At 43.5% G+C, this 15,726-nt stretch overlaps 1 protein-coding gene across 2 annotated transcripts in view; it reads right to left on the bottom strand.

Moving 5' to 3' along the window:
* SYN3 (synapsin III) overlaps positions 1 to 15,726 on the bottom strand; it is a 188,636-nt gene that overhangs the window by 73,389 nt on the left and 99,521 nt on the right. The gene's annotated exons all lie outside the window — the stretch shown is intronic.

Here is a 15,726-nt window from a genome sequence, read left to right as displayed (position 1 = left end):
AACATGGCTAAGAGTAATTTCCTTCTTTGCCTCAGAACTTTTTCTTACTCTTTCTTTATTTACATAAATACTTGCAACAATGGCTAATTGTCAGAAAAATGTAAGCTATTTTTTAGCAGGATTCTTGTCTGCCCATTTCTACATTCCAAACTTCTGTCTTTATAGCTGAGGTCTTGACTAAATTATATAGCTCAGTACTGAACTAGGTACTATGTCTCCAGAATGAGCCTGTTGGGACTGACAAGCATTCTTGTTAAAAGCCTGAAATAAAATAATCTGTTCCAAATTACTTACTCTTGGCTCTGGCAACTATTTGTGTGTATATATGCCCCAAGTTACGTTAATGTGGAAGTAACAGATCACAGAGAGCTTGTAGTGTTGTACATGATACTTACACTTTAAGCCTATGGCCATGACATCACTGCCCTTGTTAGGGGCTCCAGTGATGGTGTAGCCAAAAAAAGCGTAACTGAGAACACAACTCATTGTTCCTATCAGCTGCTAAGGCCAGATTGACTTTGTGAGTCATGCTCAGCATGCAGAGGTGACACAGTTCCCCCATTAGTGTTACTAATTCCCTGGTTTCAGAAGGGAATAGTGCCTGCTCTAAGAAAACAGGGAAGGGGTGGAGGAGCACTGGGACTCACAAACTCACTAGCATGGCTTAGCCCTTCTGATTTCATTTGTCTGCAGCAAGATATGACAATAGGATCTTAAATTGTTAGAGGATTGTCCTGAGGCTCATAAAGGACAATTACTATTTTTTAGTGAATCCTAATGAGAGACTCAGGCTGATTGCAAGATACAAAGAACTAACTTGGACACTGTGTTTTCCTTTCTGTTTTGTTGGCTGTCCAGCAAGGAGGTGCAGAGAGATGGAGAGCTATAGGGACAGAATTGCTCTACTGGTCTCAGATGGAGAGAAAAGACTGGAAAAAGCCTAGAGGTGGGCCTGATATTGATCAACATATGCTAGCACATTTGGGAGGACTTGTGTAAGAAAACAACATCATCATCATAAAAATGAGGATAATGAGGATGACCAAGAGTGAAAAGCTGGGACTAGCTGTGTCACCCTTAGCTTCATGTAATGGTGATTGATGTCCACCCTTAGCTTCACGTAGTAGTTTGCAGTCTTGGTCGATAAAAATACAGCAAACTAGAGAACCAGGAAACTTTGTTGAAGAAGTTATCTTTAAGCAACAAAAAGCCTGGACCCAATGAGGACTAGGAGTGCTTAACAGGAACTGCAGATGGTGGGAGATGCTTAGCTGGATCCACTTAAGAGGAGTTGCTAAAGGAGTTAGAATAGCTGTGAGAAGGAGAAAGCCAGAGGGACTGATCATGGGTTCCTACCCTACCTCAGCTCCAGCTTGAGGAAGCCTTTGCTACCCAGCAGGTGTATGGCAGACTCCCTGAACTGGCAGCTGTGAGTGGAGTATTTCCAGACCAGGGAAGCAATGGTCTGCTCCAGCTGCTGTGCCAGCAAGCACTGAGAAAGGGCTTTGGCAAATATCATTGTGGGAGCCGGTGGACGCCTGTTATTTTGTTTATGATCTTTTGTCCTTTTCTTCTTTATTTCCAAAACAGTGCTGTTCTGCTAAGCCATTTATGATTTGTGAGCAAGGCAGTAGAACTCTCTGAACACTCAGTTAATTTATTTTTCTCAGGTTGGAAGCTGGAACACAAAATTCTGTTTATTAATGAAATTGAACTGCCCTTGCTGTTGTCAGTCAGGCTGGCAGGAAAGGTACATTTATTCCTTCCTTAATTTTTTATCTTTCCCTTCTCATATACTTGAGGCAAGGGTGAGGAAAGCTGCTTATTAAGCCTATGTTTGAGCTCTTTTCAGACTTGATGAGACACTAGTGAAAGTATGCCTCAGGAGCCATTGTGAGGTTGGTATCACAAAACTGGGGTTTCAGTTTATATACAGGAAAAAAAATAAAGGACCTGACCCCTTGGCAGCCTGGCAGCTTTTACACCTCTCCTAAGCAGAGCCTGAATTCCTGACTGCATCTGAGACGTGCTTACCATGTGTCTTGGAGTATGCAAAGGTGTGTAGAAGCTGGATATAAAATAACTCATATGAGTGTTAACACGGGTCTAAACCCAGCAACCTGAACTTCCAAGGTCAAACATGCCCAGGCAAAATCCTGGGTAAATGCCCGACAAGTGAAGCACATGCCAGCACTGATGCACTGCACTGCAGTTCCCTGTGCTAGCCAGAGGAATGAGGTAGGTGTGCCCCCAGTGTCTCTAGGACACTGCCAAGGTATTCTAGGTTTCACCTGGGAGGCCTAGGAGAGGAAATAAGTGCTTTTGGTCCCCATTGCAAATGGGGCCAGAGGTACACTCTGATGATGCCACAAGCATTGCACAGGGCCTTTGAGAAGGATTTTACAGCTGGCCCACAGCCATCTGTGAAACAGCTTCAGTTCTGATGGCCATTCTGGTGACTGCACTTTCCGAGCAGTTTGAACAGCATCAGCAGTATGAAAATATTTGTTATATTTGAAGCCTTTGGAGTCTTGTGTTGCTCAGAACAGCCTGGAAGGATGTCTAACATACCAGACTGCTCTCAAGCCTGAGACTGTTTCAGCAGTAGCCAGGACTGGCAGAAGCCAATTGAATCAGGCAGAGAGAATGCAACAGACTGGCCTGAGGCTGTTCATACAGCCCTGAAGGAATCAGCTGCAGGGAAAGGATTATTTGGGGATATAGATTCAGATCTGGTGATACTTGCTCAGTCACACAGGGTGAGAAGAGGCTGTGAGCAGTCCTTTTGCAGGTAACCCTGTGATCACAAAGACACTTTTGTCTGTTCTGCCGTCAACCCCCTGGTATTTGTACACAGACCCCAGTGCCATCTGCCCCCCATGAAAGCTGACTCCCAGCTGCTTTTTTCACAGGGACTTGATCTATTCCTGTGTTTCTCTATCCTTGCTGGAGGAAAGTGTTTCCTAAAGTTTAGTCCAAATAACTTTCACCATTATGAGCCCTTTCACCTCGATGCTCTTCTTGGATCCCCTTAAAGAAGATTATGAGGTGCTTAACATATTTTACTTTCTAAACTCACTCTTCAGAATGGTGTATTCTGCTTATTTCCCACAAAGGGGAAGGCTCCATGCATAAGATGCTGCAGAGAGCCTTTGCCCCCACCCAAAGTCTTGTTTTTCAGAGTGACGCACACCCCGCTCTGCTATTACTTAATAAGAAGTGAAGTCACCTCTTTCCTCCCCTTCAAACTGCTCCACCCTCAGTCAGGAGGTCTGCTTCTCCACCCTTTGGCAAAACAACTGTTTGGGGGTGGAGGTGAGTTTAGGGGTGGTGTTGACCAGCCTCCCATCTGGGGAGAAAAAAACAACCAGTCTAGTCCTGTCAAAGGGCTGCTTCAGAGCTGGTAACAGCCCTGACAGCCTTCCCTGCTCCCGTGTTTGTGTGTATTTCATGTGAGCACAAGTTAATAAGATCATTCATGTCAGTCTGTGAGGCTACTTTAGGATGCAAAGAAGAGTGCGAGCACAGCAAACCACCTGGCTATTCTTTATCTGTATTTTTCCCCATTCCAGAAGAAAATTTTTACTGGAACTCCCACCCTGCTACTTTGGCAGGTAGGAAGAGGCAGAGGAGTTGTAGTCTGTAGTGGTGTGATGTGGGTCTAAGTTCTCTTGCTCTGTTCAGACCTTTCTCACAAGCAGTGGGAAGGAAGACAATCCCTAGGAGCTGGGTGCCGCTGCATGATTTTGCCTTACCTCTCTCAGTGTGAGCTCACAGCCCAGAAGCTGCCCTAAATATACTCCAGTATCCCGCAGTCCCTTAGGGATCATCTGCCAACTAAACATGCCTGCAACACAATGTGGTGCAGCCACTCTTCCTTCCCACCCTTGACATGCCCTTCCTGGCATGCTGGTGGCTATTCTGGCTGTCTGCTCACTGGAGACTTTACTGCAACAGAGAAACCACAGGCAAGGGAGGGAGGCCTGGATTACATTCTCTATCCTTGGAAGAAAGAGTGTTGACATTTGGGGCCTCAACAGCACGGGGAAGGCTTTTAGGAAATGCATTCTCTCCAAGAGATGTTATGTTGCTCTAGAACCCGTGTTTAAAAGGGGAAGACTGCAAATGTTCAGAAAAGAATTTCTATCATGCAAGGAAGCACAAAAAATTTGGAGGAAACTTGTCCCAGTAGGGGAGGCAAATATTTCAACTGGTTCATGCAGAGGGTGACAACTGGAAGGGACCTCTCCCATAAAAAGGATAAACAGATGGTGAGGGACAGAAGGCAAAAGCAGAAGGTCTGGCAAATGAGGCAGCTGGTAGGTCCAGTGGTCAGAATGGCCAGCTGTCCTGGGTTTGGAGGACTGGACCTTCACCTGCTGTAGAGCAAATGTAGTTTTGTTCCAGCTTTGTTGGGACCAGTAGAGGAGCTCTCTGAACTTTTCTGATATCTCCTGCTTCAGCCAGTCTGTACCAGCTCATGCCTTCTGTTCCACTGGGCTACAGCAATTTATACTCCAGTCTGTGTTTTCCCTGCTCCTCTGGCATTTCCTAGCTGAAGGAGCCGTTAGCTCTACTGTGCTCACTCAGACGCTTCATGATTATTTATTCCTAAATAATCAACTCAAAAGCAGCAAAGAAGAAACTAGAGATCCCACACTGTTGTTTATTTGTTTATACAGAGGTAAAACCTCACTCATATACCAACATCCCCATCGTGCCAGGTGCTACACAAAAATGGAACCAAGTCTGTGTCCCAGAGGAAAAATGATTTTTATATTAGCTGAGACAGAGTGCAAAGATGCAATGAGCTAATACTGGTTAATTCCAGCGGTCTAGGACTTCAGCTTTGCATTGTTACAGAGCTCACATTCCTGGGTCAGAAAAACCATATTTTTGGGAAGGTTCAGTGGAAATGGTTTTGGGACTGTACCAAAGCCCTCCCAGGATTCCAGTTTTCTTAGTCTTAGCCTCAAAGGAATTTACAGCTGGCTCGGGCAGAACTGGAAGTCCCCACAGGAAGGATTTTGTTGATATTCAGTCTCTGGAGGACAGTGAGCTTCTCTGTGAAAGGCAACACATGTATCTGTCCATGCCCACAGCACCACACCCACTACTGCTCCAAAACAGATAGAGTTTCAGGGGCTCACATGACCACGTCCATCTGTTCAGGGATTATTAGGACAACCTGTAGATGGGGTGTGGGGGGGTGTGTGGGGGAGATTCCCCCCATTCAGTTAAGGCAGGATTTATCGGTGTCTGAAAGTGAAACAAGCTGCCAACACTTCTTAAAACTTAAGGGACCTTCAGCAACCAGCAGAGCTCCTAGGAAAGCAGTAGTCAGTCTTTTATTTCTGGTCCAACACAAAACCAGAGGTGTCTGCCTAATTAATTTAAATCAATCAACTGAAAATAAAGTTAGTGACCCAGAACTAAATTTCCTTACAGAGCAGAGTCAGCATCTAAGGGCCCATATGCCCTTTTACTCTCCACAGTCCACACATCCGTCACTTAGAGCACACACTTTGCACCTGCAGAACATCTTCTGCAGATTTGAATGTGGAGAGGGGGGGTGATCAGGACAGGGAAGCCAGGAGAAATTCAGGGGAAATAAAAGAGCCACCTGTTGCTCATGGTTCTAGGAAAATTTGGTTGACACGGGAAGAGTCATCCTTACACTTTTACTTTCTTTTGTACCCTGTGGTGCCTCTGGACATCAGATTCCTCACAAACTGTAGAACAAACTTCATGGCAGATAAAGAATTGACATCAATCCACCACTGGAGTGTAAAGCAGGTAAGACTCAGGGTTTCATTAATATGGTATCTGCAGTAAAAATGCCACATGCTGCAATCTCCTTCATTCCTGGCATGGCACATTTATTGCCACTGTGTTAATTTTAAATCCTTGCTAACATGTACTTGGTGCCCTTTGGCAGGGACTCATCCTGCCTGTTATGTATCAGTACAGTGTTTGGGACAATATGGTTTTGGTTTTTCTAACAAAGGGCAGCGCCAAAAAATGATGAAAGCATATCAGTCATAGCCTGCATAGGAAAGGCAGTGTCCATGGGATGATAACATCTTTGGTGGTTACCATAAAATTTTAAAGAATAAGTAATTCCCCTCATATACTTCAAAAAAAACCTCATAAACTTGGTATGCTAAGAACTTCTAATATGAATATATCTCCCTTATTTGGAAAAAAAAGGCAAATTATGCTTCCAGTTTCATGATCCCACTTCATTTTTTGATATTTGACCTGCAGATTAGAGGTTTTCACGTCATCTGTCAGCCCACAGAGAGTATCCCAAGGTTCAGTGTGTGTGAGAGAGATAGGAAAGGAACATTAGGAACAGGCCAACCACAAATAGCTAAAATTAGCTATGAGAACTGGAGTGCTGAGGTCTCTGAGGAACACTAGTCAAAGGAAGAAAATGGTTGTTTGCTGAACTCCCACTTATTCTACTGCCTCTGAGGACTCCTGGCTCATATCCCTGCCCAGACATCCTACATGGCTATTTAAGAGGATTTCCCCCGCCCCTTCCCCCTCCATTGGCCATAATTTTCCTCTTTTGTAAGTGCAGTACAGTGATATGGGATTCCTGCTCTGGCAGCAAGATTCTGACTGCAAACAGGAAACAGGGGGGCTCTGCAGAGCCTCTGTGACAACACGGACGTCACACCCACGTGCAGACAGGGATGCTTCTCACATATGGCAATGATCAGCAGCTCCCCTTTTTCCTCCCCGTCCCTCTGCCCCAGAAGGGCTTACAAAGCCCTAGAGGGGCCACATATCAAGTTGGAAGCAGTCTTTAGGAAGCATGGCTGTGTGAGGCCTCAGTTATGATAGAACATGATTTCTTGCATAATTCTTTCAGATTCTCTGAGGCCTGTACATTTGAGACTGTAAATCTTCACATGACCAGAGCATATGGCCTTAGAATAAGACATGGAGTAAATTACAAAGAGACAGCCCATCTTCTTCAGAATGTGATTAAGGGAATTCTTTGAGAACTATCCCTTACATGCAGCCACAGGCATGGTTTGAAAGCTGCCCGCCCTCCTTCACAGAAATGCCTGATGGAGTAAGTTGGGTTTTTTTGGCAGCACCAGGTTCTCCTATTTTCTCCTTCCTATTTTTCAAAGCCTTTTCTCAAAATAAAACCAAATGGCTATGACTGCCTGATCTTCAGATGGTGATTTCAGGGAAAAAAAGAATTAAAAGGTTGTTAAAAGTGATACTTACTACATACATACCCGTGGAAACACTTTAGGGGACTTGGAGACATTGTCTAAACTAAGGAGGCATGTTCTGGAGGAGCAGGAGGAGGAGGAGGAAATGCTCTTGCATTCACTAGGTTTCCTCCAGCCAGCTCTCTGTAGTGCTATTGCTTACATCCATACACAGATTATGCTATATCAGCCTCTCCTGGCTGTTATGTATGGTGTTCGAAGGTGAAGTTTTATTCTGAATGAGGAAATAATTTCAAATTAAGTAAAAGATTCCCTTCCTAGGTTACTCCTTCTTTTTCATGAGGCAGACTGTGCTCTTCTTGGTGATCCTGCTTCTTTGGCACAGAAAAGACTTTATGTAAGTATCAATGGGAGAAGGTTTTCTCCAGCAATAGCTCAATCAGTCTCAACACTGGGGAGAATTGAAATGCCTTCAGTAGGTACAGCCACAGCTTTCCTGTGAGGAAAGGGAGATCAGATGAGTGCCTTCTATCCTAGCTGCACTAAGGATTTGTTGGCACTGAGCAGACCTCCACCCCTGCTTTCCCATTCCACTCAATGGTCTTGTGGTAGTTCTGCTGAACTTGAGCTGAGGGAAAAGGAAGCAAGATTATGATTAAAAAATGCTGGGTTATGCACGGAACATAAAAATACAGCTAAAATGAAAACATATAAAATACTTGTCTATCTATTGTCTTTTGTACTGTCAAGTGCTGGGGAAAGTCTGCTGGAGAATCATTTCTGTTGGTAGAAACTACTGTTGCTCAGCCCTTTGTTTATTATTTTCCATTAATTATCCCATGATTAAAACTGTAGATTCCTCCCATGCATTGCATAACTTTTACTCTGAGAGCACTTTACTCACTGACCTCAGCTAGGTGTCGGGAGAACCCTTCTCCTCCCTGGCCTGCATGGCGAGAGTTCAATCTCTTCTTGCAGTTACCTTGGAGAGGAGAGGCAGGCAGAGGCAGAAGGAGAGAAAGAGGAGAGGGAGAAGAGAGAATGTGCTGTGCTTAGCTGCTATTGCACACCTGCTACTGCTAGAAGTGTTCAGTACCTGTCCAACCTCTTAGCACTTGAGATGAGCCACTGCTTTGGAGCAGTCCAGGATCCTACTGCAAGGCACTTGGGATAATTCCGAACCCCTGGCCAACACTGCGAGATTTGGTGACACAGCTGCTAACAGCAAAGCTACAGAGAGGTGTTTGCTTGCTCAGAGCACATGGTCAAGCTTTGGTACCTTCAGAGTTCAACTTCTTGTGTGTAATCTGTACATACAGACTACGCCTTTCTGGTTCCTGCCAGCTCTGGGTAGTTCTCACTGAAACACCCCTCAGAAGCACCCCTCAGAAAGGCACAGCGAAGGGATAGAGGCTGTCAGATGAAAGGAAAGGGGAAGAGGGGCTGTGGATTGTTACCTCTTCTTCAGTGGAGAAAGAATACTATTTTCGCACATCTGTGCTAAATCAAACACTATTTTTTTCACTCCTGACATTAATATATTAGGTGTGGAACTCACACTGCTGACCTGAAAAGTTCCTTTGAGGAATGCATTACTCTTCACTTAGGAAGAGCAAGACAATAAACAAATAAGAGTCCTCATTTTAGACTGCAGACCTACCATCTCCTCATCTTTTGTCTCACACTGAATGCCAAGATTTATGGAGAAAAATTCCAAAAGAGTGAGGAAACTGAAGCGCTGCCTTTTGCTCTAGAGAAGAAAGAGATTCGTCCTTGAAATCTCACATCGGAAATTCCCCAGCCTCTCCTGGCTGGGACCCTGAGTCTGAGGGAAGGGCCTGATGTCAGTGAGCAGTCAGCTACTGTTTAGAATACAGCATTGATTTGGGAACACAGGAAGAAAAGCATTGAAAAAGTTTGCATTTATGAGAAGAATCCTGTACTGAAGCAACAATCTCTGCTGGGATTTCCACACAGAGGAACTGCTTCTCTCTTTTGACATCATGTAGTGGCATGCATGACAGGAATCACTGAGTTCATTCCCTGCTGGGACACTATCCTTGTCATTAGACACTGTCCTTGTAACTAATACCTTAATTTGCAGTTTCAGGTGAGGGACTGGGAACACCTGTGCTATGGGGATGAAGAGACTGGCTTGTTCTTACAGGAAGTTTCTGTAGGTAGCACAGGGAGAAGCAAATCAAGACAGCAACTTTTCCTGCACCCACACTTGTTCTACAGGTAAAGAAAAGACCCTTCCTTCACACCTGACAGCCCAACACTGTCTCCAGGCTCATTAAATAAATAAAAAGAGGGATGCAAGCCCTGGTAGTGCTGCTCTTTCTGCTTTTCAGAAGTACGGTGATTTTCAGAGTCTCCAACATGCTTTCAAACCAGTGACACATCCTAGGGACTGGCATATGGAGGGACTGCAGCTCTGATAGCCTCAGGATGGTCTAAGAGATACAGGATTACTGCCTCCTCCCTGAGATCTTTCTCTACCTCCTTACACTCACATGGGGTTGTGGAAGCACCTGTGTCCTGACAGTGCCTTCTGATGAGGAGAGAACAATTATGCTGAGAGATGAGGAAGCAGGCTCAGCCCATGCCTTCAGAAGGCTGGTGAGAGGCAGAGAGAAGAGGAAAGAAGGATCTATTTGCTCAACATGCCAAAAAGGCCATGTCTTCAGGTCAGCCAAGGGAGGCTGTATTCAGCTCTCCTGCTGCTCTGTGGCCAGTCATCACTGTGAAAAGCCAGGCCAGGTGTTGAGAGAAAACCAGGGATGAAGTGGTCAGCAACCTTTAGTAAAAACAAAAAATTAGAAAATATGAAAATGAAATCCTGGACTGTGCCAGGGGGACATAAAAGGACCAAGATAATCCCTCACCACTGCCAAGCAGAGCAAACCTCAGTACAGGGGAGGGCAGACAGTTGTGAGAGACATGCCAGTCTGCCAGGCTCTCTGCTAAACATCAGGGAGCTGCTTGGAACCCCACAAACACACATAGCAACCGCCGTGGCCAGTACTCAAATACAAACTCTCTCTCACAGGTAGAGACATTTCCTGTACAGTACCTAGGAGGAGGCACTATGAGATTCTGACATTAAAGTGAGAGATAATATGTAAATGCTGTCCCACACTTGAATTTGAGCAGGACATTTCAGCTACCATGTGAGAAGGCAATTAAATCACCCCAATCTCTTGGCTCTTCTCTCATCAAAAGGAAGACTTGCCCCATAGCTGCTCCTGGAGCTGATGCAGGGAGCAGATGTTACTGCTTTTGTGTGTCTATCCCTTCTTCCTCAAACTCCCCTCAAAGGTGTCTACAGAAATATTGTCTTCTTCAAGTTATTACGTGGATAGAAACGTCAAACCTTGACTGCAGCCATGAATCTGCTCTTGAACTCTGCTGGCTGCAATGCCACAGAGCTGCCTTAAAGCTCTCTTAAAAATGTAAGGCATTCCAGTCATTTTAATTACTGTGCATTGCATAAGCCAGAAACCAGTTCATACAAAGGAACAACAGAAAAGTGATTTTCAATTGCTCTCACTCTCTTCTGTGTTTAGAGCAGCCTCCAAAGCTCTGGGAACACCAGCTCTTATTACCATTTCAAGCACTTCATCTATTTGAAATCTCTTTGTTCAATCACTTAAAGCTATTGATGCAGTTTAGAAGGGTTTAAAAAAGAAAATCAAAACTTCAATTTGGAAATGGCTACAGCAGCAGGAAAACAAAACAAGAGAAATGGAAAAACTTACTATAAACAAAAATCAGAGAAAATTAATTGCTTGGAATGAGGCATAGGCAGGTAGAACCAAGCAAATCACATTGTGTCCTTCCCTCCCAGATTCTGTCAGACCATCTAATCACAGCCTCCTGGCTTGAACCCTGCATGGTACTGAGCCCTTTGGCCCTGGTCCAGAAATGCACTTAAGCTTATATTTAACTTTGTGTATGTAAATGGTTTTGTTGACTTCAGTAGAGCATCTTGTGTGCTTGAAGTTGAACATGTGCCTTAGTGTTTTGCTGGATTTGGGCCAAAGAGCGCGGTCATGTGCAGGAAACATTTGCAGCCTGATAAGGCTGTTAAAAGATATTTCCTGGTTACTCTTCTGCAGCTGATGCCACATCACAGCCTGACTAGAGGATCCCCACACTACTGAGAGGGTGATTTCATATTCCACAACTCTTTATAATGTAATATTCCTGGAAACACATGGTGCCTACAGTTTGCTTTCAGGCTGGATGCTCTCAGTGGGCACAATCTCTAAAGGATCCTTGAAGAGTGAACACAATATAGAACTGCTAGAGCTGATGAAAATTCAATAGTGTACCTCCAATGAAAAGCTTGGGAATGGGATGGAGTGTTACCTATGTCTGGCTTGCAGACAGGAAGGTGACATAATTCCTTTGCAACCTCAGAGAAAGAGATCAAATGATTTTTTTTGGTAGGTATTTATAGAATCAAAGACATTTTTGAAGAAGGAGTCTTCTCATTTTAAATAGCATATTAAGTTCACTGATACAACGGTGGAATTAATAGGACTATTTTCAACTTGTTTCACACATATAAATCATAGCAAATACAAACATTTTAAACAAGAAGTCTTCTCAGAAGACAGTGTTAAAAAAGAAACAACTTACTAAAAAATAAGAAGATAATCAAGAACTATAAGAACCTTTTTCTAATGCGATACATGACCATTCTCTGCTGTCCTATGAGATGGCAGGAGTGTGCTCTAAAAAGGGCATCTGATAGCTCTGAAAACACCTACCCTTCCCCTCATGCTGCATTAAAAGCAGAAAAACAATGAGACCTCCTAGAGCTGATGCTGAGCTGATGTAAAAGATATGAAGATCATCAACTTGAAGAAGAGTTTTTAGGACAAGAGGATGCTTTTGAGGAACTTGTCAGCTGGACAATTTAGAATGCTAATGGCAAGACTCCACACTCATGAATCAAGTCAATTTTCTGTCAAAAATTAAAATAGAAAAGGGCCCTTACTTCAGAAGTTTTAAAGTTAATATATTGTTAAGGAGGTGGCAGGGTTGAGCTGCAAGTTGAATTCTTCTAATTTCATTCATGATAAACTCAGTTTAAGCCAGCAAAGATCTGGTGAGGAACTGAGTGTTACCAACCACTACATGTGGCATTTGTCAGGGTATTTTCCTCTGGTGATAGCAGGCTCTCTCTCTCTTCTCTCTCTCTCTCTCTCTCTCTCTCTCCACCTGGCCTCCCCCCTCTCTTTCTCTCAACCCTCTCTCAACCGTCCTGGTATGTTTTTGTTTTGTTTTTTTGTTTTTTTGGTTTTTTTTGTTTGTTTGTTTGTTTGTTTTTTTTGCCAGCGGTTGCTGTAGTTTTATGAAGCCCTTCTGTACTGAAGCAATGAAATGTGCTCAGAAGCAAGTGATCATGCCTTTAGTTCATATCTCGGTCTCTGTCCCTGGTTCCAGGACGGTCTTGTAGAAGGAAAATGATGATGTTAACATGCACTTGATATAAACTAATATGAGTATCTGTGAAAACAAAAGAATTGCCCTTCCTGAAATTTAAATAAGACACCCAGCTCAATATGTTTCCTTTTCCAAAGAATCGGTTCCCTAGGTGTTGCGGAGGAGCTGGCTCCATCCGCGAAGGTTGGAACCATCTCTTGCAGTGCACTGCCCCCTAGCACATTCCTGCAGGATGGAGGGGAGAAGGACACTGTGCTCGGTCAACAACACCTGCGGGACATGGTTTCCCTGGGAATTTTCACACCAGCTATTGACTCAGCCCAGTCATGCTTGGCTTGCGGGATCCGACAGGATCACAGCATGAAGTTGTGTGGCTGCTCGGTAAGGCAGAGATCCTTAATTGTGTTCAGCAGTGTGCTCTTGATGGAAGACAGGAATAACATAGATTTCTTTATTTGGTGACATTAACCAAATGTGAACTCAAATTTTCTCATATGAAGATCAAGGTCTCTATTTTCTCCTTCTTTCAATGCTACCTTCTTTATGGCCATCTAAGGCTTAAAGCTTTATCTGAGCAAAGAAGCGGAATGATAGATTATATTTTACTTTTTTCCCTTTGCAGTTTTTCCCATACAGACAGGGCATAGAAGAGGAATTCCAAGAGAATTCTCCTTTCAATTCCTTCATCGACTTTCTCTGTTAGTCTGACACCATTTTCAACATTTTCCCATATAAATAAACACTCAGAATCCTTGCCTGGCTTTTTCAGAGTTCACTTTGCTGTTAGGTCTTAAAGGCAAGAGGTTAATATTGCATATCTAATGGATATTATCAGAGGATAACACAGAATATCTCTATTTACAGATGATAAAATGAGTGTACAGGGAGATTAAATTATTTAACAAAGGCTTCGAGCAGGCCACTGGCCAGACTGAATTTTCCTGAGTACAATTTACCTATACTTTATAAAAATAACACACTCTGGTTTCTCTGTGTGAAGTGTACTACTCAAGAGGCAAATAAATATTGTTCTTATTGTACAATATCTGGTCATGGTGGAAAAAACTGCATTCCTACTATTGTAGAGAAATTAATATCTTTGAAAAAGAATATCTAAGTGTAAAAAAAGCAGGTGAATCAGCTAAGCCCTGACCAAACACAGATACTACTACTCCAGGCAATGATAATACAAGATAAAAAAATTTCTGTATCATCTCCCAGACAGTGGTATAGAATATAGTGGTAAACCTTGCCATACTGACAGCCTGCACTCCATCCCTTCCAGAGAGATATGTCCAGCCTTTGGGTCAAGCCATGTCACTCCTTGTCTGTGATCTGATTTCCTCTCTGGATTATATCTGAAAAGTGAGCTAGTTCCTGCAATCAGCACAAACTTGGTGTCACTTTAACTAGGTTGGTCAGTCTCACTGTAAACAAGCTACTTCCATACCTTGGAGGGCCCTGTGGAACTTCAGTAATTTCTAGGCCCCTTCCTCTCCTGTTTCAGAAATTGAGAAGGTGAATAATGGGTTTGTTTTTCAGTCTCCTCTGAATGTGTCCTGAATCTGTGTATCATAGACACTCAGCATTTACACAGCACCCAACAGCTTAAAAGCTTATTACAAAGCATTTAGCATATTAGTGCTCGGAACACACAGGAAAGGTGTTATTATAGGAATGAAGAAATATACTCAGGGGAGTTACTTGGCCAGAGAGCAAAGGGAGGTGGTGCAGGAGCTGTGATTATAATCTAGTTGTGTGTGGGCCAAACTCTCCCTTATTTACACCAGTGTCAGGTTCTGGCAGAATTCCACTTCTCTCAGATATTGATCTGAGATGCTGATGGGCCAAGTGTATCATGATGTTGGTGGATATCAAACTTTGTACAACAAAGGAAAAATGAGAGTGTCAGACACACCTAGTTTTTCCTCTGTGTTGCCCTGCTGAGGTCAGTGGAGTTGTTCCTTGTTTACACCCAGTGAGACCGAAATGACAGTCCACCCAATCTGATGGATCCAGCTTCGCTTGTAGTACCTTGAACAGACAGTCCAATGACCTAAAGTATTTTCTGCGTAGTTTCTTGTATTGCAATTTGGGCTCAATGATTCAGACTCTGATGTGTCTAAATGGAACAACCTATTTAATACCCTATCTCATACATACTTACAGGACCCGTTAGTACCTCAGCACCATCTGATTTTTTCAGAGCGTTCACTAATGCACATTCCTGAGCAGCTCCCATCACTATTATCCCATGACACAGGGATTTGAAGCACAGTGAGGCAAAACTGCCACACAGGTTGTCTGTGTCACAGCGAGGATGGGAACTTGTGTTTTCCGCTGTTGGCATTGCAACCTTGATCCCTACTGACAACACCCATCTTGAAGCTTTTGCCTATGGATGCTTCAAATAAAAGCCTGTGCTTCCATAAGAAAGGAGATTTTAATTTTAAATAGACAGTATGATTAAAGAAAAGGTGTAGGCAGGCTGTGCTTCACCCAGATGGAACAGAATTGTAAATCTAAAGATTTAGCTGACTATATAGAAATTTAGGACAGCTGGTCCCTGGCCTTTAATACCAGCATAATTTATAACTAGACACGCTTAAGTCTTGTAAACCCTGTGGAAAGTACTCTGACATTATATACACTGGTTTGATACTGTGATTAATCACCCCTCAGTCCCCTTTGGAGGATAATAAGACTGTATCATGCAGCTGGCAATCTCCTTCCTTACAGTCCCAGCTCTTCTATAACATTTACATTTCTACAGCTGATAGAAATTTAGGGCTCCGAAATGGGATAAAGGAAAACAAAACAAACAGGACATTTCTCTAAATTCCACTAAAGCTGCTCTGCTAAAATATACTTTGAGATTAAATGTTGGGGGTGCCCGGGAGGATGCAACACTGCTTTTTTCAGCTTGGTTTTAGCAGTTTATGACCCCTTCCTGACTGAAAGGCCAGAGAAAGGGAATTGCTGGGTGGAGGAGAAGGAGCATCGGAGCAGGATTAAAAACATTCAGGGCAAAATCCTGGTTTACAGTTCAGATAGGTCTCGTTCTTCTTTTCCC

This window comes from Catharus ustulatus, chromosome 4 (assembly GCF_009819885.2).
Source record: "Catharus ustulatus isolate bCatUst1 chromosome 4, bCatUst1.pri.v2, whole genome shotgun sequence".
Lineage (NCBI taxonomy): Eukaryota > Metazoa > Chordata > Aves > Passeriformes > Turdidae > Catharus > Catharus ustulatus.
This window is presented reverse-complemented; position numbering and strand designations above follow the sequence as displayed.